This window comes from Vicugna pacos, chromosome 6 (assembly GCF_048564905.1).
Source record: "Vicugna pacos chromosome 6, VicPac4, whole genome shotgun sequence".
In the NCBI taxonomy this organism is placed as follows: Eukaryota; Metazoa; Chordata; class Mammalia; order Artiodactyla; family Camelidae; genus Vicugna; species Vicugna pacos.
The window spans coordinates 62,862,033-62,886,087 of NC_132992.1; the positions used below are offsets into that span (position 1 = coordinate 62,862,033).

The 24,055-nt window shown below is 37.5% G+C and overlaps 1 protein-coding gene and 1 non-coding gene across 3 annotated transcripts in view; one reads left to right on the plus strand and one right to left on the minus strand.

The window, feature by feature from the left end:
• Positions 1-24,055, minus strand: part of PPP2R5E (protein phosphatase 2 regulatory subunit B'epsilon) — a 132,333-nt gene that overhangs the window by 104,149 nt on the left and 4,129 nt on the right. The gene's annotated exons all lie outside the window — the stretch shown is intronic.
• On the plus strand, positions 4,610-4,683 carry TRNAA-UGC (transfer RNA alanine (anticodon UGC)). The gene has a single exon. It is a non-coding gene; the product is annotated as a tRNA-Ala (tRNA).

Here is a 24,055-nt window from a genome sequence, read left to right on the forward strand (position 1 = left end):
ACCCCTAAGGTTAAACAGATAATTAAACTCGGGAGTAACTACTTTAAAATTGAGGAAATCCACATAAACGGTGGGGATTAGGGAACTGTAATAATAACCACCTGCTTGCACACTTTTCGCCTTCACTCTCCCCCGCCCCTGCTTCTTCCCTACACTCAAAAGACCAGGCAAGGGAGGCTATGTTCCTGGAGCCAGCCTGTCTCCAGAGAGTCTCTGTCAAAATGTGGAGCAAGCTGGAGGAGTATCTTTTGGGGAGGATTTACCCTTCACATCCTTTTATACCCACTTTACAATCTTTATCTAACCTGGTTCATGAAAGCTGAGAATCAACAATCTATAGCCCCTCTTTCACTTTACCGAGTTCCCTAGAGAAACTCAACCATTCACAGGCAACATTGACCAACCACCCTGTACTAACTATCCTGCTGCATATACCAGAAACTCAGCTGGGAACATAGTGGACATAGCATCTCCTTCTCAAGGTATCACTGGGTGGGAGAGAAAAGTACTGTAAATTACAAAACTCTACAGGAGTATATTACAACAGATATAAAACAGTATACACTCTAGAAACCCAAGAGACAAAATAACAATTTTGCATAAAAAGCCTGGCAAGGCTTTCAAGAAAAGGCAGTGTTTAAAAAAAAAAAAGAGAAAGAAAGAAAAGAAAAGGTGGTGTTTCATTCATTCATTCAACACTTATTGAGCATGTACTATGTACCAGGCACTTCATGGACACAATGAACATTGGCCCCAGATCTTAAAAGACTAAGTAGGGAGTTTACTACATAAAGAAGAGTAGGGGATGGGGAAGGATTTCTTAGTCAAGAAAAAAGCACACAGTCATGAAGCAGAAAAAACGCATGACAGACTGAGACATGGGTGAGATATTCAGCATGTCTAGAGAGGATGTGCTAAAGAAATAGAGAGGGCCAGCTTTAACTGCTAAACTAAAGTATTTAGAGTTTATCCTTTATGGACCATAGGAAACCAGTGGACATTTGTGAAGAGGGAAGTGACATGGTAAGTTTAGAGTTTTTTTTTTAAAGATCTCTTTTGTGGAAGACAGTCTGATGGAAGCAAGGCAAACAGTGACTTCCACACTGTCAACCAGTTCATTCATGGTAAAATTGACTAAAACCCAGGTTCTCTTATTCCTAGTCCCAGTATTCCACAGAATAGCTTGGGATTAAAAAGCAGGAAGAAGAGCTCAAGCAAAAAAGAAAAAAATAGATAAATGGGACTTAATCAGACTTCTCTACTTCAAAGGACACTATCAAGAAAGTGAAGGACAACCCACAGTATGGAAGAAAATATTACAAATCATATATCTGATAAGAATCTTGTGCTCAGAACATAAAAAGTCTCGTAACTCAGTAACAAAAAGACAAACCAAAAATGGGCAAATGATTTGAAAAGAAATTTCTCCAAAGAAGACATACGAATGGCCAATAAGCACATGAAAAGATGCTCAACATCATGAATTACCAGGGAAATGTAAATCAGACCCAATAGGATGGCTACAGTCAAAAAGACAAAAGAATAACTAGTGCTGGCAAGGATGTGGAGAAATTGGATCCCTTACACGTTGCTGGTGGGAATACAAAATGGCGCACCACTGTGCAAAATAGTTTGGTGATCCCTCAAAAAGTTAAACAGAATTATAATGTAATTCCACTCCTAAGGTATTTACCCAAGAAACATGAGAATATGTCCACACAAAAACACAGCAAAGAATGGAAACAAGACAAATGTTCACCAACAGACAAATGGCTAAACAAAATGTGTTACCACGGAATATTATTCGACCATAAAAAGGAAGGAAGCAGTGATACACATGCCACAACATGATGAACCTTGAAAACATGCTAAGTGAAAAGAAGTCAGTCACAAAGGACTACATACTGTCTGATTCCACTTATATGAAATGTCTAGAATACACAAATCTATACAAAGAAAGTAGAGTATGGCTGCCTAGGACTAGGAATGGCAGGGGTCGGGTTCAGAAAATGTGGAATAACTGATAATGGGTACAGAGTTTATTTTAGGAGGAACAAAAGTGTTCTAAAATTAGAAGTGGTAATGGCTGCCCAACTCTGTGAATATACTAAACACTATACTGAACACTTTAAATATGAGAATTATGCAGTATATAAATTATATCTTAATAAAATTGTTTGAAAAAAAGCAGTAAGAGGTTGGGGATTTCAGGCCATGGGAAGAGGAAAAAAAAGATGGGGAAGCAGTGAGCACTACAGCACTGTCAATGGGCTTTGACAACTTTCAAGATGCCTTACAGAAAGGATCTGGGGCCAAGAAGGCCTGGAAGACAAGTAACAAGGGGCCCCACTTGCCCATCTGCAGGCTGTTGAGTAGGAAGCCTTCCTAAAGTCCCTTGTTCCTGATAGTCCAAATCCCCTACTTGTTAATTACCTTGCTTCTAGTTAATCCAAGTGTCTTCTAGAAGCCACAGGAGAAACATGGTACATCTCCCTGAAGCCACAGCAATTTTTAGAATGAAAAGAAGTAATATGTTATGAAATGCAAAAATCTCTCTATTTTTTAAGTAAAAAGCAAGACTTCAAAGAAGATGCATGACTGCAACAAGGTTAATTCTCTTATGTCTAGGGGCACTTGAGTGGGTAAGTTTGAGCATTACCCTAAGAATCTGTCTTATACCAACAGGAGCACCTTAGTCTGTATCACTCCCCCTTGTAGAAGCCTTGCTTAGGTGGTTCCTAAATGCCTCTGGAATCAGATGTAATCACGAGACTGAAGTCAGTAAGTCCTTATTCCACCTCCCACCCTCCCACCGCTGTCCCCAGCACACTCCTATATGCACCGTGTTCTCTTCCTGCTCCTGCAGCTCTCTGTCCCCACCACCACCATACACGTACTTTTCCCTCCTCAATACCTCGCACTCCTCTCTTTGGAGCCACTGTGCACATGTCCAAGGCCCTGCCTATTCCCTGCCAAACCACCCCAGTGGCTCCCCACCCCAGCTGCAGTCCCTGTGAATGCTATGACAGTCCCTTTCCTCTCCCTGTCCCTCTCCCAAACTAACTGCATGTATCCAATATTTTCACAAGGGCCAAAACGTCACAAAAGACTGTGCCCATGTGCCCAATTAAGCCCTTCTGGTATCATCATTTTTCTAGATTCTTGAGAAAGTTTGCCTTCTCCATACGATGGCTAATATTCCTGAGTATACAAGATGTGCCTTTTTCTAGCATGAAGCCTTTCTCACATACAGCTTCATTTACTCCTCACAAGAAATCTAAGATATAAGCTCCATCAGCACCCCCTTTTTATCTCAAAAGAACCTGACATGTAGAAAGGTTAAATAACTCAAGATCACTCAAATAGTAAATGGCAAAAACGTGACCAAAACTCTAGCCTGTCTGCCTCCAAAGTGCATGTTCTGAGCTATGTCCAACCCATCATAAGCAGCCAGAGTCCAGAAGAGTCCCCCAGTCCCTGCTGCCATCCATCAGGACCATCTTTCCACTAAATTATCTAAGACCCTCTCTTGCTTCTTGGCTTCCTAACTCAACCAGCTTTGGAGCAGCAGAAATTAACACGTCCCCATCCCCTTTCTGGGATGAGAGAAGATGTGTCCATGGAGGATAACCCGAACAGCGGGAAGGAAGCCGGGGCTGTGAAATCTCCTGTCTCGGCTCCCCCTCTTCCATATTTTCATTTTAAACTTGAAGAATGTGATCACAATCAAGTGCAAGTCAATCTGTACCTGCACATTTTCAGGTCTTCACAACTTCAGAACATTCTAGAGAAAAACCAGTAACTTTTTCAAATCAAAGTGTTCAGGAAATTAATGATTCCTTAGCTTCTTCGGATTAGCCTTCAAATTCTGAGTCCAACAACCCTTACACAGGTTTTGCCGCTTACCATTCTGAGCTTGTTCTGTAGGCCTGCTGTGAATTGTAAACATTTCCATTACTGCTGCTTGCACGGCTCATCATGTCCCAGTTATATATTAGTCGACCATACGCACTATAATTTAAAAATCATATAATTGTCTTTATTTTTAAATATTCTGTGATTCAGAGGTTTCACTCAGCCCGACAGCCCTTCCTCCTACTCATCCCCATCCCACCTCATTACTCCGATTAGAGGTTTGACTGTATGCTACAAACACACACTTGCAGACAGTAACTCCTGTGGACTAATGGAATTCAGATTCAAAGCCTGAGAAGCAGCTATAGGAAAGGCATCTGAGAGAAGAATTGCACTTGACGGACAGCAACTCCATGGCTGGCTTAGTTAACGCTCCCAGGAAGCCTGACCCAGTGGGACCTAAATTTGGTGCACAGGTCTTAAAAAAAAAGAGGCTTGGGGGATGGGAGGAATTTCAAGAGCACAAGAAGGTATTAACGAAAAAAAGGATATTAACATCACCACAGCTAGGCCTCCACGTCTCGCCTAAAGAGCTTGCTCTGTGTGTAACCCTCTGCAAAATGTACAAATGTATATTTATGTATTTATATCAGCCATGGGGTAAAACAGCATAATTATATATCAAAGTCCATGAAGATAGATATTTATAAAGAATAATGATCCAAAAGTCATCAAATTTAAACTGTTTGAGGGGGGAGGGTATAGTTCAAGTGGTAGAGCGCATGCTTTGCATGCATGAGGTCCTAGGTTCAATCCCCAGTACCTCCATTAAAATAAATAAGGAAACAAAAAAACCTAATTACTCCTCTCCCCCAAAATAAGAAAAATTAATTAAAAATTAATAAAATAAAGTAAAATTTGTTTTAAAAAATTTAAATCAATTGAATTTTTTTAAGGGAAATAGGGTGAATGCTTCATTAAATATCATTACTCCAGTTCAGCTGAGCATCGGGCAGGGGGAGGAGAGAGGTTGCCTCTAGTCCAGCAATGATGGGACACACTTCCCACCAGCTCTACGAAAGAGCCACCACTAAGACAAGGCAATAAATTTCACTTAACAGTCATTCCACTGAGGCTCAGGGAGCATACACCCTGCACCAGACACTGTTCTGCAGATTCTAAACACTCAATCTCGGCCCTCAAGGAGCTTCCATTGTAACTGGAGGAGAGAGAAAATAAAGAAATGTTGGGTGGTGATAAGTGCTAGGGAGTAAAAGAAAGCTAGCCAGAGATGGGTAGGAAAGAACGTTATTTTATGCGGGGATATCAGTGAAAGTATCTCTGAGAAAGTGTCATATAAACAGAGACCTAAAAGAAGTGAAGGAGGGAACCATGCAGAATATTTGGCAGGGAAAAAAGCAAATGCAAAGCCCTGAGGCAGGAGCATGTCTAGTGTATCTGAGAAACAGCAGGGAGGGAAGTGCAGCTGGATGGGATGAGTGAGGAGAAGCGTGATGCAAGATGAGGTCAGAGAAAGGGCCACAATGTGCAGTCTTGAAGCCTCGCAGGGAATTTGAATTTTACTCTGAATGAAACAGTAAGCCAATGGAAAGTTTTGAACATGACTGGACTTCTAGTTTGTAAAGTTTGCTCTAGATACTGTGTAGAACACAGGGGCAAGGGTGGAAGCAAGGAACCTATTAGGAGGCAAAAGGTGACAGTGGTCTGGACTTAGAGGTAGCACGGGAGGTAGTGAGAAGAGGTGAGATTCTACAGATATTTGGAAAGAGAGATATTACCCACTGAACCAAGAGTGGAAGTCCTCAGAATATCTGTGGCAGACCGCAAAAATGGCCACAAATCCTTTCCCTCCTTGATTTCATGCTATTGCAGTATAATTTTAGAGCCCCTCCCACAAAGAGGTGGAGTCTCTCTCCACCCTTGGGATTTCAGTGCATTTGTACCTTGCTTTGGCCAATGAGAGAACAGCAAACACAATGCAAGAGATCTGAAAAGTACTTAAGCATTTATGCCTGCCCTTTCTCACTGCTTTACAGAATCCCACAACCCACCACATAAAGAAGCCCAGGCTAACCTGCTAAATGTTGAGACTCACACAGCCCAGACACCTCTGTAGCCACAGCCAATCAACAGTCAGCCAACAATCAGATATGTATATGAGACCACTATGAACTAGCCAACTGCAGATACATGAGCGAGCCCAGCAGAGGCCAGGACCATCACATAGCTGAGCTGAACCCAGCCCAAGTTGCCAAACCACAGAAGACTGAGCTAAATAAATGGCTGTGTTTTAAGCCACCAAGTTTGGAAGTGGTTTGTTAAACAGCAAAAGCAGATTCAGTATCTTTTTTATCCCCCAAATCGAAAGCAAACCACCAAGCTCTCTTGGTTTCTCTAATGGCATTACACAAAAACAAAATTTCAATTCTAAAGTCAATTGATACAGAAGAGGTACCATGTTGATGAGCTGATTAGAAAAGGAGAGAGCACAAGTCGCAAATTACTGTGTAGCTCATTTAAGTGTGATGTGTGACAGCCAGGGAGCTGAGTTCTTCCTGAAATAAAATCACCAAGGTAAGAATCTCAGAAAACTGTAAGAATAAGAGATTTCACACCAACAGAATTTATCTTGCCAATGTTCTATACAACATTTCTGAAAATTATTAAGTATTTTATCCGCCTGCTAAATATCAAAAATAATGCTTTTCAAGGTTATTGAGATAGATGAACAATAAAAGCTCTTTCCTTATAGAAGAGAAACCAATTGTATGAAGGAGATCAAGACCTGAAATCACTCTTCCTTGACTGATACAGACAGACAGATAGATGATGGGTAGATGGAGGATGGAAAGGTAGAAGGACAAACACACATGCATCAAATAATATTTTGAATGTTAATTACTCTGAGTATAAGTATGCTGTATGGAGAGACTCCCATGTGTATTTCCTCATGTTACAAATGAGTATTTAAAGGCTTAATCTGATGATTTCAATGTTAAATGGATCATTTTATTCCCACTAGTTTGCTTACTTTCATTAGTTTGGAAAACAGACACAGGACTATCCTTCCAGTTTTTAATTAATTTTTTTAAATGTCAAGGTAGAAAGTGAAACCCTCCATTCGTATTCCCCCAAAGATAAAGACTGTTAACAGTTTCTTTGTATTTCTTTCTAGACAATGTCTCTCTTAAAAGTTATATCTGACACTGCATTTCTCAAAACTAAAACATTTTTCATTTTTTCAAACTACCCCTATGAATCAAGTAGAATCCTCTGTGTGTTCTAGCAGAGCTTTCCAAATTCTATAAAAATCTAACATTCGTATTTATTATATGCCAAACAACTTGATTTCTGAAATAGCTCATCTATTAATACCAAAAAAAAATACAACAGCAGTGAACGATTCCACTCTTCCTCCAAATTTTTTTTTCTAAAATTTGAAACCTAAGTATTTAATGGGTGGAGGAAAAATTACCTTTTTTGGACCTGAAACAGAAACTGTTTAGATGGTTAAATGAAAGCACTTGCCAGAGTTTATGGGCTTAGTTTATATTTGACGTGTGGAAATGGGTCTTTGGGAAGATAGGAAATTCCTGGAGACAGAACCTGATTACCTCTGTTTCTAAAGCTCTACTCACCAAATTAAAGGCCTCCCAGGGTCACAGACTAGTCTATTCCGACTACACACTGCAGCTCCTTTCAAGTACAAACAACAAGGACAGATAGACAGACTGAGTCCTATCAAATTATGCATAGCAAAATGAAAAGCCCAGAAGATGAGGCTGCTAGTAGAAGAAAATCATCCCAAATCCTATAGATTTTCAAAACTATGAACCACTACGTGTGTTCTTCATGTTACTTAAAAATTTAGCAAACCACATCAAATCCTTGCACCTCTTAATTATATTCACTAATGAAGGGACAGAAACATGGATAACCTAAAATTCACTTCTTCCCGAGTGTGAAGAAAATGTACCGATTGTAAGGGGGTGGGAGGCAGAGGGTAGAAGCTGGGAGGGTTTCCTACTACAGCAAGCAAACATGTCCTTTATAATTATGTTTGCTTAAGGACAGAATTAAAATAAGCTTTTTTAGGTTTCCTGAACACACACCAAACAAAAGTAAGGACAGCCTGGGTGAAGAAGAAAGTCCATCTAAGAGAAAAGAGAAACTACATAGAGGCCCGGAGTAGTAATTTTTATAGCCCTTCTCTCTCATTAATCATGACAAGCCAGAACTCGTGCATCCGAACTGACATAAATCCCTACAAGGCAAGAGGGGCCAACGGGAGAAAAAAGACTGAAATATCCACTCCCTCCCACAGCTCACTCTTTCACTCTCACACCTCCCCCACCTACCCACCCAGAGGAGACTATACAAACGTGATGCTTTTCGGGTCCTCAGTTCCAGCCCAGTGGAAAGATTTCTACGGTATATTTCAAGGAGTGCAGCAAAGTGTCAGGTTAGTGCCAGCAGCAACTCTGTGAACCAGCAAATCTCTGTTTGGTCTAAACCTGAAGTGTGACAGGAAACTGAGTAGGTTTTATCGTCAAGGGATATTAAAATTCATTTCATGTTTGTATACTATTTCTGCTCTTCAAAGCTGATCAAATAAATACTACTCAATAGACTCCACTGAATTTTGGTATCTGAACAATCACCATATTCATTCATTCGTTCTATAAACACTCATTTCATGTCTTCTGCATGCCAGACAGACACAGTCAGTTCCCAATCACAGCTGAAGACACTGAGGATAAAACCAGAAGAGGAAGCCTTTCAAAGCACTTGGCAACCTTTGATAATCCTTTCAGAGACTGTGCTCTGTCCAAAGCAGCAACATTTCTGCTACCCAGAGTGGGGCAGAATTATAAACATTTGTCTTTAAAGCTATGTTCAGTTTATTAGACAACATAACACAAAGGTCTCTTCATTTTAAAATATATATGTACATTCATTAAAAGAATATTTAAGATACAAATCAGAAAAGAAAAAGGACTGAGTAATGTGACAATGAATGTATGTATGTTCATGTATAACTGAAAAATTGTGCTCTACACTGGAATTTGATACAACATTGTAAAATGACTATAACTCAATAAAAAAGTTTAAAAAAAAAAGAAAAGAAAAAGGACTGAGTAAGAAGCAACTTTTTTTTTTACCTTTTTTTAAATTGAAGTATACTCAGTTACAATGTGTCAATTTCTGGTGTAGAGTATAATGTTTCAGTCATACCTATATATACATATATTCATTTTCATATTCTTTATCATTAAAGGTTACTACAAGATACTGAATATAGTTCCCTGTGCTATACAGAAGAAATTTATTTTTTTGATCTATTTTTATATATAGTAGTTAATATCTGCAAATCTTGAACTCCCAATTTATCACTTCCCACCCCTTTTCCCCCTGGTAACCATAAGGCTGTTTACTATGTCTGTGAGTCTGTTTCTGTTTTGTAGATGAGCCCATTAGAATCAAGAAGCAATATTATGAGCCAGCACTGCTTTGTATACATAAAGAATTCCTTTCCTACCTGAAAGGATGGCCTCACTCCTTTCAAAAATGTGACGGGGCACCACCCTAGATAATGTGAATACAATCATGAATGGACATGGTCCCTGACCCCAAGGATGGAAAAATTATGACAACTGTCAATTACCAAGTATCTAGCATGTATGAGGTATTGGTCTAGACATATCACATACACCATCTCTCAAACTAATCCTGCAAGATAGATATTATCACCACTTTACAGATGAGAAAACTGAGGTTTTGTCCAAAGTCACCCAGCTTACAAGGAAAATCAGCTGCAATTCCAAGATTTTTGGCTGGCTGACTCACAAACCTATCTTCTTTCTGTAACCCTACCCTGCTGAACATGCAACATTTTGTTTTAATCATCAGTCTCCCTAGCTTCCCAGCTACCTCTGTATTTCTGACCTGGCCATAGCTCTGCACGGCCAGAAGTAAACCCACTTGCCAAAAAACTAAGCAGGGAAGGTGAGGGGGGGCAACACAGAGAAGGTAAAACAAATGTCAAAAATTTCTTTTAAAGGGAACCCTCCTACACTGCTGGTGGGCATGCAGTTTGGTGCAACCACTGTGGAAAACAGTATGGAGATTCCTCAAAAGACTAGGAATAGACTTACCATATGACCCAGGAATCCCGCTCCTGGGCATATATCCGGAAGGAAACCTACTTCAAAATGACACCTGCACCCCAATATTCATACCAGCAATATTTACAATAGCCAAGACATGGAAACAGCCTAAATGTCCATCAATAGATGACTGGATAAAGAAGTGGTATATTTATACAATGGAATACTACTCAGCCGTAAAAACCAACAACATAACGTCATTTGCAGTAACATGGATGTTCCTGGAGAATGTCATTCTAAGTGAAGTAAGCCAGAAAGAGAAAGAAAAATACCATATGAGATCACTCATACGTGGAATCTTAAAAAAAAAAAAAGAAAGAAAGAACATAAATACAAAACAGAAACAGACTCATAGACATAGAATACAAACTTGTGGTTGCCAAGGGTGGGGGAAGGAAGGGATAGACTGGGAGTTCAAAATTTGTAGATATTGACAGGCATATGCAGAACAGATAAACAAGATTATACTGTATAACACAGGGAAATATATACAAGATCTTGTGGTAGCTCATAGTGAAAAAAAATGTGACAATGAATATATGTATGTTCATGTATAACTGAAAAATTGTGCTCTACACTGGAATTTGACACAACATTGTAAAATGACTATAACTCAATAAAAAAAATTTCTTTAAAAAAATTTTTCTAAACAAATGGGAGGGGAAAAAATGTCTGGGAATTGTCTCAAGCTTTAATAAAGCTGAAGTCAAACAATATAGTACACAACTAGAGTGACTTGCCTTGACTGAAGCTTTCGTTTTTCAGTCTTTGAGTCTTTATTTAAATCTTTGGGGTAAAAAGTTAAAATTCAAGGTAGGACCAAAACATCAGCATCTACCAGCTCAAGGAGGTGGACAACTTGGAAGAGAGAGCTCTTTCCTGATTGACATTCCAATCCGACTACACTTACTGAACTCTGAACTGCCAGCAAGTTTTTGAAGCCTTGGTTTCCCTCATAATATACCTACTTCAAATACATGCACATGTTGCCTTTAAGAATATTTTCATTCACAGTCACTTATTTTATTTGAATTCATTATTTCTCAACAGAAACTGTAGACGTATCAATAACAATACACACTGTCTTGAGATAAGTATAAGAAAAAAGTGGTTTGGACATGGTAATAACCATAACTTCCCATGGGGAGATTAAGGGAAGAAAAAAAAAACACTTTGTAGGTCTAGGACAGAATAATGACTAAATACAGGTATCACTGCTAGTCAAAATTACACATGCACAACAAATCCATAATTTCAGTTCATAAAAATAGATTTAGGTAAAAACTCACAGATGAAGAAAAATTTCCAACACATGAATTTCATATTCTAAGTCACCTGCTCCAAAGATACTTCAGCAAAACTCCTAGCAAACTCCTTAGAGTTTTTCTGTTTTTTGTTTTTAAGAGTTTTCAGTGTTCCCACTAAATGAAAGATGTTAGGCTGACAGCTATTTTCTATCTGTCCAGGTAGCATTCACCAACGACTTAACTACATTTAGCAACCACCTACAGTTCCTCCTGATGTTTCACAGAGACAGTGTTCAGTGTCATCACACACACGCAACTCCCCAACCCACCACCACCCCGAAGCACCAAACACACCAGCTGGGGAAGACAGGTGAACACGATACTTTAGCATCCATCATAACGCAACCCAGCTCACACTTGGCTAGACTAGTCAAGTCCACGGATTCAGTTGTTTTTTTTTTTTTTTTGACAGCTTCCAAATGTTACTTCACTCAAAAATTCATTTTCAATGTTCATTAGCAAATGGAATGCATAGTAAAATATTATTTCACCTAAACAATTCAGTCTATGGATAGACCAAATAGATTTTAAAAAACAAAAACACCCACTTCCTAAACATAGTATACAAAAATTTTTAGATCATCTTTATGGGATCCACTTGAAACCCAAGCCTTAGGATATAGGCAATAAGTACTATTTATAAATAAATGATAATAGCAGCAACAGCAATGACAAAGGTAGCTACCATTTATATAAAACCTGCCATGATCTGGGCCTTGTTCTGAGCATTAACTCTACCAACCCATTCAATCCTCAAAACCACCCTGTGGAGGAGTCCTTGATCTCTCATCTTTTCCAAATGGGTCAAAAAAAACATCACAGCTACCTCATCAAGAAAGAGGCAAATAACTACTAAATTATCCTTGCATTATTTGGAGAGAAATGAGTAGCAATCATTAACTGTGATGACCTGATGTGAAGAAATTACTGTCTTAAGAGACAGTACAGAATAAAAAAGGAGTATCTTTCTAGGCAGGTAATGTATGTAGATGAAGTGTCCTACCTACTTCACATGTAAAAGAAAGTACTCCATTAAGTAAAACTGTAAAGAAATATAATTTCACTAAGATTATGTTAACATAAAATATAGATTTGTACTCACAGCAGTGCACACTGTTTGCCTAACCATGAGATGATTCTAAAATCATTTTGAAATTCATTCACCATTAGGTACAAGGGTGGTCATTTAAGCCCTGACTGTCAAAAACTCTAAACTTTACACACCTTTTATTTATTTTGTTGGACTCTTCCACAGTCAGAGTCTGAGATAATGATGCTTTTTCCTTATGTAAACCATCACAAATCCAGCTCTGCTTCAAGCAAGCCCTGGTACTGAAAGCACTCACTCCACTCAATTTTCACCACCCACAGAACGCAGCACCAATAATGCTCAACAATGTAAATCATAATAGCTCGGGAAATTTTTAAATTAGCAAGTGACAAGGAGGTGGATTCAATTTTTAACTTCATTCAATTTGTCATGTTTAAAATACTTTCAATTATTTATTTTTCCCAATCTTCACAGTAACCATAACACTCCCAACGTTAACTGCTTTGCCTAACTGTGGTTTTACTGTTGCTTGCATTCTCACTTAATGAACTTCAACTGGTGCTCACAGTAATTCTAGCTCTCATCTTCTAAATCTTTCTTTTTAATGAATTAAACCTATTGTATTATGTCCCCCTCTATTCCAAGCAGCAGTTCATAAAAGTGAATTAAAACACATGAAAACTTAAGATCACGCACTTTAACAACACAGTGCCACCTATAGATCACGCAGCTGGACCTACAGACAGATTATCTTTAGTTTTAAAAAGGCCTGCTATGTTTTTTAGATTTTGTAATTTCATATGTATACTCTGAAAGTAAATTGGTAATAATTTTTAAAAAAGCAAGCAATGATTAAGTGATTTGTTTTCAAAGAAATCTCAGTATCATGACATGCACATGCTACCATGACCAAAAAAAAAAACTTTTTAAAATTCCAACTCCAACAATAAGACTATCTCAAAGTAATTACAATGCTATTAATCATCACAAAGAACCAAAAAAAAATGTAAAGCATAACACAAGAATATCTAAACATGAGGGGAAAATATTTCTCATGACTGGGTAGGAGGTTTATGAGTGATTTATATATGCTGTCATTATATATTTATGGCTGTGTACAAATGCCCTTAGGACCAAGGACAAACTTTAACCCAGCCTGGATGATTTGGCCTGACAATCTAAATAGTCCCATCATCAGTCTCTAACCTCCAGCTACAATGGCCTTTTGAGAAGAACCCGGTTAACCTTCTTTTTTGCTCATCACCATGTTCCTAGGACAGTGCCTGGAACATCACATTACCCAGTAGAAATCTGATGGATGAATGAATGAATGAACCACACTATCCAGTAGAAACGTGATGAATAAATGAATAAATGAACTGAATTACATGGCCCACAGAACAATTTTTAAAATGAGAATTTAAGGCCCTTGGACAAGACTGATTTAGCCAGGTCACATGCAGGCTCCTTTCATAGCTATTTGCTACATACACACTTTGAAAAACATCTGCACACAACTGATTTCATTCAAGTCTCACCATAATTCAAGAGTATGAGTACAGGATCTACCACTCCTAAACCCAGAGGTATTTAAAGTACATACCATTTCTAGGATACACCACTAAACCAGAAAAGCCTAAATAAAGACCACCATTAGTTGAAATACCTTTTACAACGTTAAGATATAAACTAAATACAATAAAATATAGCTCTATCCAAAATATTTAGAGAATATCTAACTCTAGGTAGTAAAGCACAAAGTTTTCTCAGCAGCCAAAGGTTACATCAAGGCTCCTCATACCTGAAAACTTACAGAAAGAGCTCCCCCAAGATTTAGCCGCATCCCAGATTGAGGTTACTGAGTTTCAGAATTTCATCTTAACTGTTACTGATTAAAATCTTTAAGCTTTCTTAAAGTGAAATGAACTTTATTTCTAGGTGACTAGTTATCATGAAAAACATCAGTTAGCTATACCACTTGCGGACGGAATTGAATAGTAAACATAGTTAGAGGCATGGAAGAGGATGGAACAGAGGGTAATGAGACTTCCTTTCAGAAAGTCCCTTGGATCGATCTGCTTTCCAGTCATTTTGACTTGTGCTCACAAATTAGGGAAAAACACCAATCCTTCTGATTCATCACTATCTTTCTGAAAAATTAAGTTGATGAGTCAAAGGTTGAAACTGCCTTCTGACCCTCAAAAGAAGCTTCATTTTTTGCTGAGTGTCCCTGACTTCAAAATAATCATTCAAAAAGAAAAGTGTCACATGCCCATAACGTGCAAGGTGCATGCTAGCTGTGATTTCCAAACCACTACGGTAAGAATGTAAGAGAGCTACTTAGGAGCCTGAACCCACCCTGAACTCTCACTGTACATCCTTATAAGGTACAGCAAAGAAATCGCCCCCTCCATTTCCAGATACTGTCTTCTGGGCATGCTTTGGTGAAAGGCTAATTCCAAAGCTTATATCTTCCTTGTCGGAAGACAGTACTTTTCCTGAAATGGTGGTAAGTTTCAATTTTCTCCATGTTCTTTTTAAGGTTTTACCGTTTTACTCTAAACAATGTTCCAGGCACTAGTAATCAGGAGCTAATTACATTAAAATGTAATATCACCTTAAGATAAAAGTCGTGCATGGTGCCTACAGAAATGGATGAACTTTTGCCAGACCTCTTCCCTCACAACACCGTGCACTCTGGAACATGATCCAAGGCCACAGGAGTGACTCAAACAAAAATCAATGGCAAACAGAAAGACAAGGGAAGAAATATTTATCATGCGACCGACCACACATTGGCAGTTTGCCCACATGAACTCATTCCTCACGACCACCCTGGGAAGTATAAGTCGCATTTTACAAAAGTGGAAATAAAGCTCCAAAGAGATTAAAATAACTATCTCAGCAGGGGAGGGTATAGCTCAGTGGCAGAGTGCATGCTTAGCATGCATGAGGTCCTGGGTTCAATCCCTAGAACCTCCACGTAAATCAACAAACAAACAAATCTAAGTACCCCCCCCTAAAAAAATAACTGACCTCAATTCACAAACTTAGGGTATCACCTAAACTTAAAGCCATACATTTTCCTACAATAGTCTCCAAAGATGGGACAATGAACGGTACAAAACACAACTGCCAGAATGCTACCAATTTGCCACACTCTAATTCCCCATGGCTGACAAGCCCTTATAGTAAAAGCATTTGAGTTCCCTAGGGGTCCAGAGAGGCATCCTCCCCTCTCTGCGACCATGAGGGGCCAGCTCTCCATCCTGTCTGCCTGTTGGTGGCACAGCCGGGCCTTTCGGAGGAGCTGAGTCTGAGGCCTGCAGCTCTTCCATGACTTTTCCCCATCACCACCTGCTACCCACAATGCTCCTGCCAGCCTGGCTGCTCCCCACTTCTAACCTCCGCTTCTTCTTCTCATCACTTCAGTCTCCTCGTGATTGTCAGGGGTCTTACAAGAAGCAGCAGGATGGTTCACTTAGTAAGTCACCTCAGCACAACATGGGAAAGACGGCCATTACCTCCAGTGCTCACCTGTGTTCATCTTCCACAAATGCACACAAGGGAGAAGACCCTGGCTTCGGAACCAGGTGGCTTGGGGCCAGCTCTCTCTGCAGGAATGGCCAAGGCCCTCACCCTCAGTTAACAGCAAAAATCCCTTGCTCTTGGAGTTACTGGGAAGCTTCAAAGCAACACCATGTGGTACATCTCTGGGGACACAGCAGAACCAACAGATACCACTTGTCTTCTCCTTCATTGGTTACTAAATTATTTCTTCAGCAGCAAAGACAACCTGAGTTTTCCCTCCTGACTTCTTCTAGATTCACAGCTGCTCCAGAGAAAACACTATTTTATGGGCACACTCAGTTTTACCAATGTTAGTTCTATTTACCCAGCTTAATTTTTCAAATGTTGCTGATCAAAAATTTCCAAACAACGACACCAGAGTCATAGAGTAACTTCTATCTTCAAAAGCCCTTTAAAATTCTGTTTGGTATCAAACAGAATTAAAAATCAGAAGAGACCTGTAGGAGAAACCTCTTGGTATGAGATATCCCTTCTACACAGAAAGAGATTTTATGACAAATTCTCTCTGCTCTGAGTGAGGAAACTGACACCCACCACCCAAGGCAATGGTTCCCAACGTTGGGGAAACTCCTTTGAGAATCTGATGAAAGCTCTCAACCCTCTGCCCAGACAAATGTCAATCTGCACAGAAACACAAAATACTGCCTGGAATTTCAAGAGGGTTAAGGGCCCTTTGAAACCCCACATCCACAGCAAGATAAGAGCCCTCAACAAAGAACCACCTATGATACTCCTTCAACTGGCAAAACCCCCCCATTCAGATTTTTGTTTCTTTGAGGTGCAAAACATTCAAAAAGCAGGGACAAAAACCCCAAGAAGGTAAACAAAGAAATTTTCTCATTCAACTCTTCACATTTCTCTCTGGCTCAAAACAAAATGCTACAAAATTAACAAGGCTGAAAACCTGAAGGGAAGGTTCTCTCTTTGAAGCAAACCATCAAAACAGAGGGAGAGTATTGCTCAAGTGGTAAGAGTGCATGCCTAGCATGCACGAGGTCCTGGGTTCAATCCCAGTACTTCCTCTAAAAATAAATAAACATAATTACCTCCCCCTCCCTGCCAAAATAAAAATAATTAAATAAACAATGATAAACAAATAAATAAAATATTTTTAAAAGAATTCATTAAAATATATACATATTAAAACAAAGATGTGCTCAGGGCTAGTGTATGCACTGGGGATGTGGGCAAGGGAAAAGGAGGTGTAAAAATTAAATGGAGGTATAAAAATTAAGTATTAGAACATCTACACATTTTCTTTTTCAGTATCATAGTTTTTAACTTTCAGCGTTTGTGCCTGTTTTTAACGCGCATCATATATTCATATAATAGTGCATGCGTACAATGTATAACCAGATACCTGTTATTTTTACTGCTAGGAGTAAGCAACTACAAGAGAAGTTTGCAGATTCTGTCCTAGTAGACAACTTTCAAAATAAGTTTATCTAAACAATAATGTCACCTGGGTAACTCTCCACAAATGGAATTTCCCTTGAAAATAATGACATTAGCCACCTTAAGTTCTTATTCCTGAAATGAGAAGTTGGTTTCAAACTGATGTTGACTAAACAGTAATGCTGAGATGTGAGATGGTTCCATAAGAGCTAGTTCTCCTTTTTACTTTAAGTCTAATTCCAGCTGCTTTACATATGCCGTATTTTTCTTCCTTAAATAGAAATAATTCACATAATGTCTTAAAGACATAAAAAGCAACTGAAAAACATTGGTAAGCATTTTCCATTATGCAGTTTTTCCTATAATTGTAATAGTTAATATTCTTCATCTCCTGCAGTGCACCCAGCACTGAGCTAAATGTTTTACCTGCTTGATGACACTTAACCTGACTCTATGAAGTGGGGTCTAATGTTCTCCCAATTTTGGAGATTAAAAAACCAGTGCTTAGAAGTCACATAGCTGGGAATGGACCAAGATTTCAAACCTAGGTGTGTGTAACCTGAGAGCCTCCAATCTTACCTCAGAGAGGCCAATTGCCTCCCTTAGGTAGTGTATGTGGCATACAGTAGGTACATACTGTTATATATTAGGTAATAATATAATACTTTTTAATTAATGTTCTTTTATGCATAATTCTATTGTAACATAAAAATAAGATCTGTTTTTATAAAATCTTCAAATACAAAAGGTAGAAAAATATTTTTAAGTAGTAAAAGAGAATGCCATTATTGGCAAACGAATCAAAGAACTACTTTAGTTAGCCTTTTTGAAATATCTAGACACTTTACTGTTCTTTCTCAAGCACTACAAAATCTAATTAATAATAAGAGCTAACATTATTATAAAATAGAAGTTTTAAAGACAAGAGAAAACTTGAACATAAAACCCTGCTCTGAAAGTTATTATAATATTCAGACATGAATATCTCTCTCTTAAACTATATAAAGAAAGGAAGCCTGGTGATCTGATTAGCCCATAATTCAGTTCCCAAATACCAGTAGAAAAGAGGCATTTCATTGTACTTAACATCCTAACTTCTGCAAAATTAAAAGTAACAAATCCCCTAAATAAAAGGAGTAACTCTTAGTCTGCTATACATAAAATCTACTCCATTCTCTTTCCACAAGATATCACTTTCGTTTTTAACCTGAAACATGCAGAAATACCATGAGCCACCCTCAGCATTTTAAGTAAACACTCAGCAAGTTTATCCTTTAAAAACAAAAAGTCTTCATTAAACAAGTTTGTAATTTCATGTAAATCACAAGTTAAAATAAATCTGCATGGCTTAGGTTTCAGGGAAAAAAATTTAATATTCAGGATGGGAAAATAAATGTCTACACTACTATTACTAATAATCTAGATGTTGTCTACTATCAACGTTCATTCATTTACTAACAAATACTTATTCAATGCCAACTATGTATGTGGCACTGCTCTAGACCCTATAGATAAGACCAAGCCAGGTTTCTACACCAAAGATTAGATTCTAATGGGGGAGGAGAAACAGATAACAAACAAATGAACAAAGATAAACTAATTTCAGATTATAAATACGATGTAAGAAACAACAGAGTGACAGAAACTTCAAAAAAGACTATTTTTAAAAGTCATGAGGGACAGTCCCTCAGAAGGTCCCCTTTGAGCTGAAACTTGAAGAATGATCCAAAGTTAAGAGAAGAAAAGTTCTAGGTAGAAAAAGACCACCTTATTTTATGAGAAGTTTCATTTAGCACCTTAGTATTTTTATGTCCTGGCTGGGTTACATCCTGGAGAGACCCACATCATGATGAATTCTGTTTAACGCCTACAATATGTACTAGTAAGTAGCCTATGCACATGTGCACACATAAAGCTAACATGATACCCAGGAAAAACAATAAAACAATTTCCAATCTCTTAGTCTAAGCCAAAAGCTCTTAACTCTGGGGAAAGAGCAGGAATGGTGACAATCTGATGAAAACAATGAACCCTGTTCTCCAAAAAAAAAAAAAAAATGCACGTACACAGAAACTTTACACGTAATTTTAAGAAGTTCTTAGAACTCTAAGGCCCATCCACAATGCATAGACTCCATCCCAAAAACATCCATGAAACTTAGGTCAAGAGCTAAGCAATAATTATCACACTGAGATGTTATGAGTGCAAGCTGCTGCCCTGCTTTTAAATGATTCATAAATCAGGAACGCTTACTCTCAATTTCTTTTGGCCCACATAAGACTCTGTATGGGAATTTTCTCTATGCTACAGAAACAAACTACTAGGACATACATATTAAAAAAAAAAAAATCCCACCTAAAAGTGAAGTAAATACCTCTTTACTACAACTAGTATAATCTTTCACACATGAAAACAGTGTGATTTGAACCTTGGTTTTGTGCAAGATATGCTCATTTCTTTCCCCCTCAAAAAAATATTACATTGCTTCAAAGGCTGCAAAGCTGAGTGTTAACACCTATTAACTTACAGATGTTCTTCTGGTTCAAAAGCAAGGCTTATGATTATTTTTTAAAAACCATTCACACATACGTACACAAATTCACAACTATAATTTAGCCGTCCGACAAATATACATCATTAACGTACGGTACAAACTAGATCGATGGTTTTTAACCCTTTTTTGATTCAGACACCCCTATGAGAATCGGAAAAACTGGATTGGAATTCTCCCATTAAAAAAAAAGTGGACATAAGCATATAGAGTGTGCATATAATTTCAGGCTGCTGAATGCATTTCAAATTCAGTCAAGGGCTGAAAGAATGTCTATACCTACAATACAGGAATATTATGACTGGTTGTTTCTGGGAAGGGGAACTAACTAGGAAAACCAAGTTGGGAGAAAGATTTTCCATTATACAACCTTTTGTATCTTTCGAAATTTAAACTACATACCTGTATTATCTACTCAAAAAATGAAAAAGGTAAAAATAAAAAGCATTATACTAAAAAATGTAGCAGGATACCAACGTAGCAGATGAAATAAATCTCCAAATAAAGATATTTAAAATAACTAGTCTACTAAATTCAACACATCTGCAAACTGTTTCTTTGAATCTGGGAGTAAGAAAATATTCATGACTGCAAAACTATGCTCTTGCTTCATAATTTTCAGAGAAATTTCCAATTTTGATTCTTTGCTAGGAAAATGTAAAAAAGTCAAATAATAATTCCATATTCTTCATATTCTAACTTCTGGAACCCCAGTTAAATGACAATAGATAGTATGCACTGAAGCTGGCATTGCCACATCTACTGATTATTATTAGCATCCCCATTTGACAGATAAGGAAACCAAGCCTTCAGAAGTTAATTCATTTGCCCCAGGCAACACAGCTAGGGAGTGAGCCAGATCTCCTGCAGGCAACAAAGTACTTGTACCATGTATTTGCCCTGCGGCAGCACAGCATCCCCTCCAAGGAGGGTGGTAAACACTAAAATAGAAAACATTACTTCTTAGGAGATTGCTCCCACTATAAATACAGTTTAGAGCACTAGTCCATCAGAAAAACTGAATTATATCTGCATATTCCTTTACACTACACAAAGCAGATACAGATGAAAGAGGAATTACCCCACCCAATAATTTAAAAAGCACAAAAATTAGTTTTAAATTGAAATTTTTAAGCTCCTTACAGACTGTCACCCTAAAAAATAAAAATGTAAGCTGAATCATAAGCCTAGAGATTGAAAAAAAAAAGTCAGAGAATGAGTGTTACAGAAATACGTTACCAATTTAAAGGTTTCCACACCAAGAGGCAAAGACTTTCAGCCTCAGTCATCAAAGTTTTTGGAATGTTTAACACTGACTATCCAAACTATGAGGAAAATGCCTCAGAAACCCACGAACTGTGAGGCTAGCAACAATGATGCCACTTTCATTATAATCCCATTTTCAAAGAGGTGGTAGTTTTCAAAAACATTTCACTCAAATCTAAATTTAAATAATCTTAAAGTTAAAGAGAGAAGAAAGTAAGGCCTGGGTAAGGAAATAAACCACCTAACCAGATACGCCTACTACTAACAGTTATTATTATTATTGTGATTATTATTGATGTGTGCCTAAGCATTTATTTTGGCCTTTTTCAGTGACTGACCTAGGTAACTATTAGAGTGTGTTTCATGACCTGCTGTGGAGGCACAAAGTAAGCATCCAAGTCTTTACTTCCTTACTAACAAGCACATAAGATACTAAACCTCTACTGGACTTCTCTTATCAGGAAAATGAGTAAGAGTCCTTCAAGCTCAAAAACTTTAGGACTCTCTGAAGACATTTTCAGTAGTACATAAAGATGGAGTAAATTCAAATATCTATATGTCAAAGTTTATCCTGCAATTTCATTATTGCAGAAAAGCCAGGTCACTCTGGTACATTTACAGAACTACATGGGGGTGTTGCTTTCTGTAGAAAATAACATCACTGATCACAAATTTCAAACCCCACCTATTAGAAAAAGAGCAAGCTAGAAGAAATTTTCCTTTCACTTTTATACAGTTCTGGAAGTGAAGAGAGACTTTTAAAATGCTAAGAAGTAGTGGGAGTATTACCTATAAGTCAGTCAAATATTATGATACATGTAATAAACATTCTTATAAGGCAAATATACAAAATAAGTGATCATTAGGAACACCTAATTTTTGAACTCTCAAAAATTACATATTAAAAAGATGGGTTACGTAATTCTTATATGTACACAATTTCCAATTTAAACTCCTCTAAAATTAAAGACCTTAAAGGACATCTTTTTTACTTTATTCTTTAAAGCAACTTCAAAATTCAACTGTAATTTATACTACACCCCCAAATAAAATTAACTCAAACCTTCCAATTTAGTCAAAGCAATTCTACAGAAAATTAAATCAATAACTATCCTTTGGCATGCATATAATTCATTCTGGTTTTTCCTAAGAATATGGCAAAAAAAAAAAAGAAAGAAAGAAAAATTCCTTCTATATTTTCTATTTCATAAATTACTTCCTAAAGTTGGTGAGAAGACACACAAATAAAAGTCAATCTATTTTAAGGAAAATAAGTGTTATTTAACTCTTTACACTCACTATAAAACTCAAGAGTAAATACAAATTTCTGAAGTCTATATATAATTATACTTTATTCTATATAACTATACTGTTATTTTATAAATATGGAAATCTAGTTTATAGAATGTTTCCCAGAATATTTCCCAGAATGTGCTTACTACATTAGAGTCACTTTTAGTCTGTCTGGAATTAAGCTTATGGATGTACCTAGTATGATACAATCCTGTTGCTCTCCAATTCTCCTATTTATGCTGGCAAAATACACAAGTTCACAAAAATCATATTCTTGGAGAGCACAGTTCTTGGAAATTTTTCAATACCACCAGATTCCACTTAAAATATAAGAAAAGAATATACAAATAGCCAATAAGCACATGAAAAGATGCTCAATATCACTAATCATTAGGAAAATGCAAATAAAAATCAGTGAGATACATCATACACATTATGATGGCTATTATAAAAAAAACAAACAGAAAATCACATGTGTCAGTGAGGATGTGAAGAAACTGGAAGCCTTGTGCATTACTGGTAGGAATGTAAAGTGGTATAGCTACCATGGAAAACAGTATGGCAATTCCTCAAAAAATTAAACATATGATCCAGCATTTCCATTTCTGGGTATATACACAAAAGAAGTGAAAGCAGGAATTCAAACAGATATTTGTACCCCCATGTTCACAGCAGCATTATTCACAATAACCAAAAGATGGAAGAACCCATGTATCCACTGACAGGTGGATAAACATATGTGGTGTATATACATACAATGGAATATTACTCAGTCTTAGAAAAGAAAGAAAGTATGGCACATGCTACAACACAGATGAACCTTGAGGACATAATGCTAAGTATAATAAACCAACCACAGAAGAGACAAACATTGTGCGATTCCACTTATATGAGATACCTAGAACAGTCAAATTCACAGACACAGAAAGTAGAATGGTGGTTGCCAAGGGTTAGGAGTAGGGTAAGAGGAGTTGGTATTTAATGGATACAGAGTTTCGGCTGGGGAAAACGTTGTGGTGGAGGTCCTGGAGATGAGTGGTGGTGATAAACCCACAACGATGTGAATGGACTTAATGCCACGCTTAATGCACACTTAGAAATAGTTTAAATGGTCAAACTCGTGTATATTTTACCACAATTTTTAAAAATGAGACAAGGAAAAACAAAATATTAAAACATGTACCAAATTCTTCTCATGCATGCCTCTTCCATCACCCACTAAACCACATGCTGGCTCTGAGTGTCAGTTAAATTCTAATGTAAATGTTTACCATGAGCCCCAAGAAATTAATATAACAATTAAGTTTAAAATGCGTTATAACACTAAAAAAGTTTAATCTGCTTCCTCAAAGTCCTTTTCCAGATGTAGATGCTAATAGCTATTATATGTCTAGTCCAGATTAAATAAACTACTAAAGAAACAAATATAGCTCCCAACTTTGTATTTCAAGCATGATTACTTTTATACCCAGAGAATTTTTCCTTCATTTTTCTTCCAAAGCCTCATAAAGACTATTTTCATTTTGACTAGCAAAATCTTTAGCCAAAATTTTTTCCC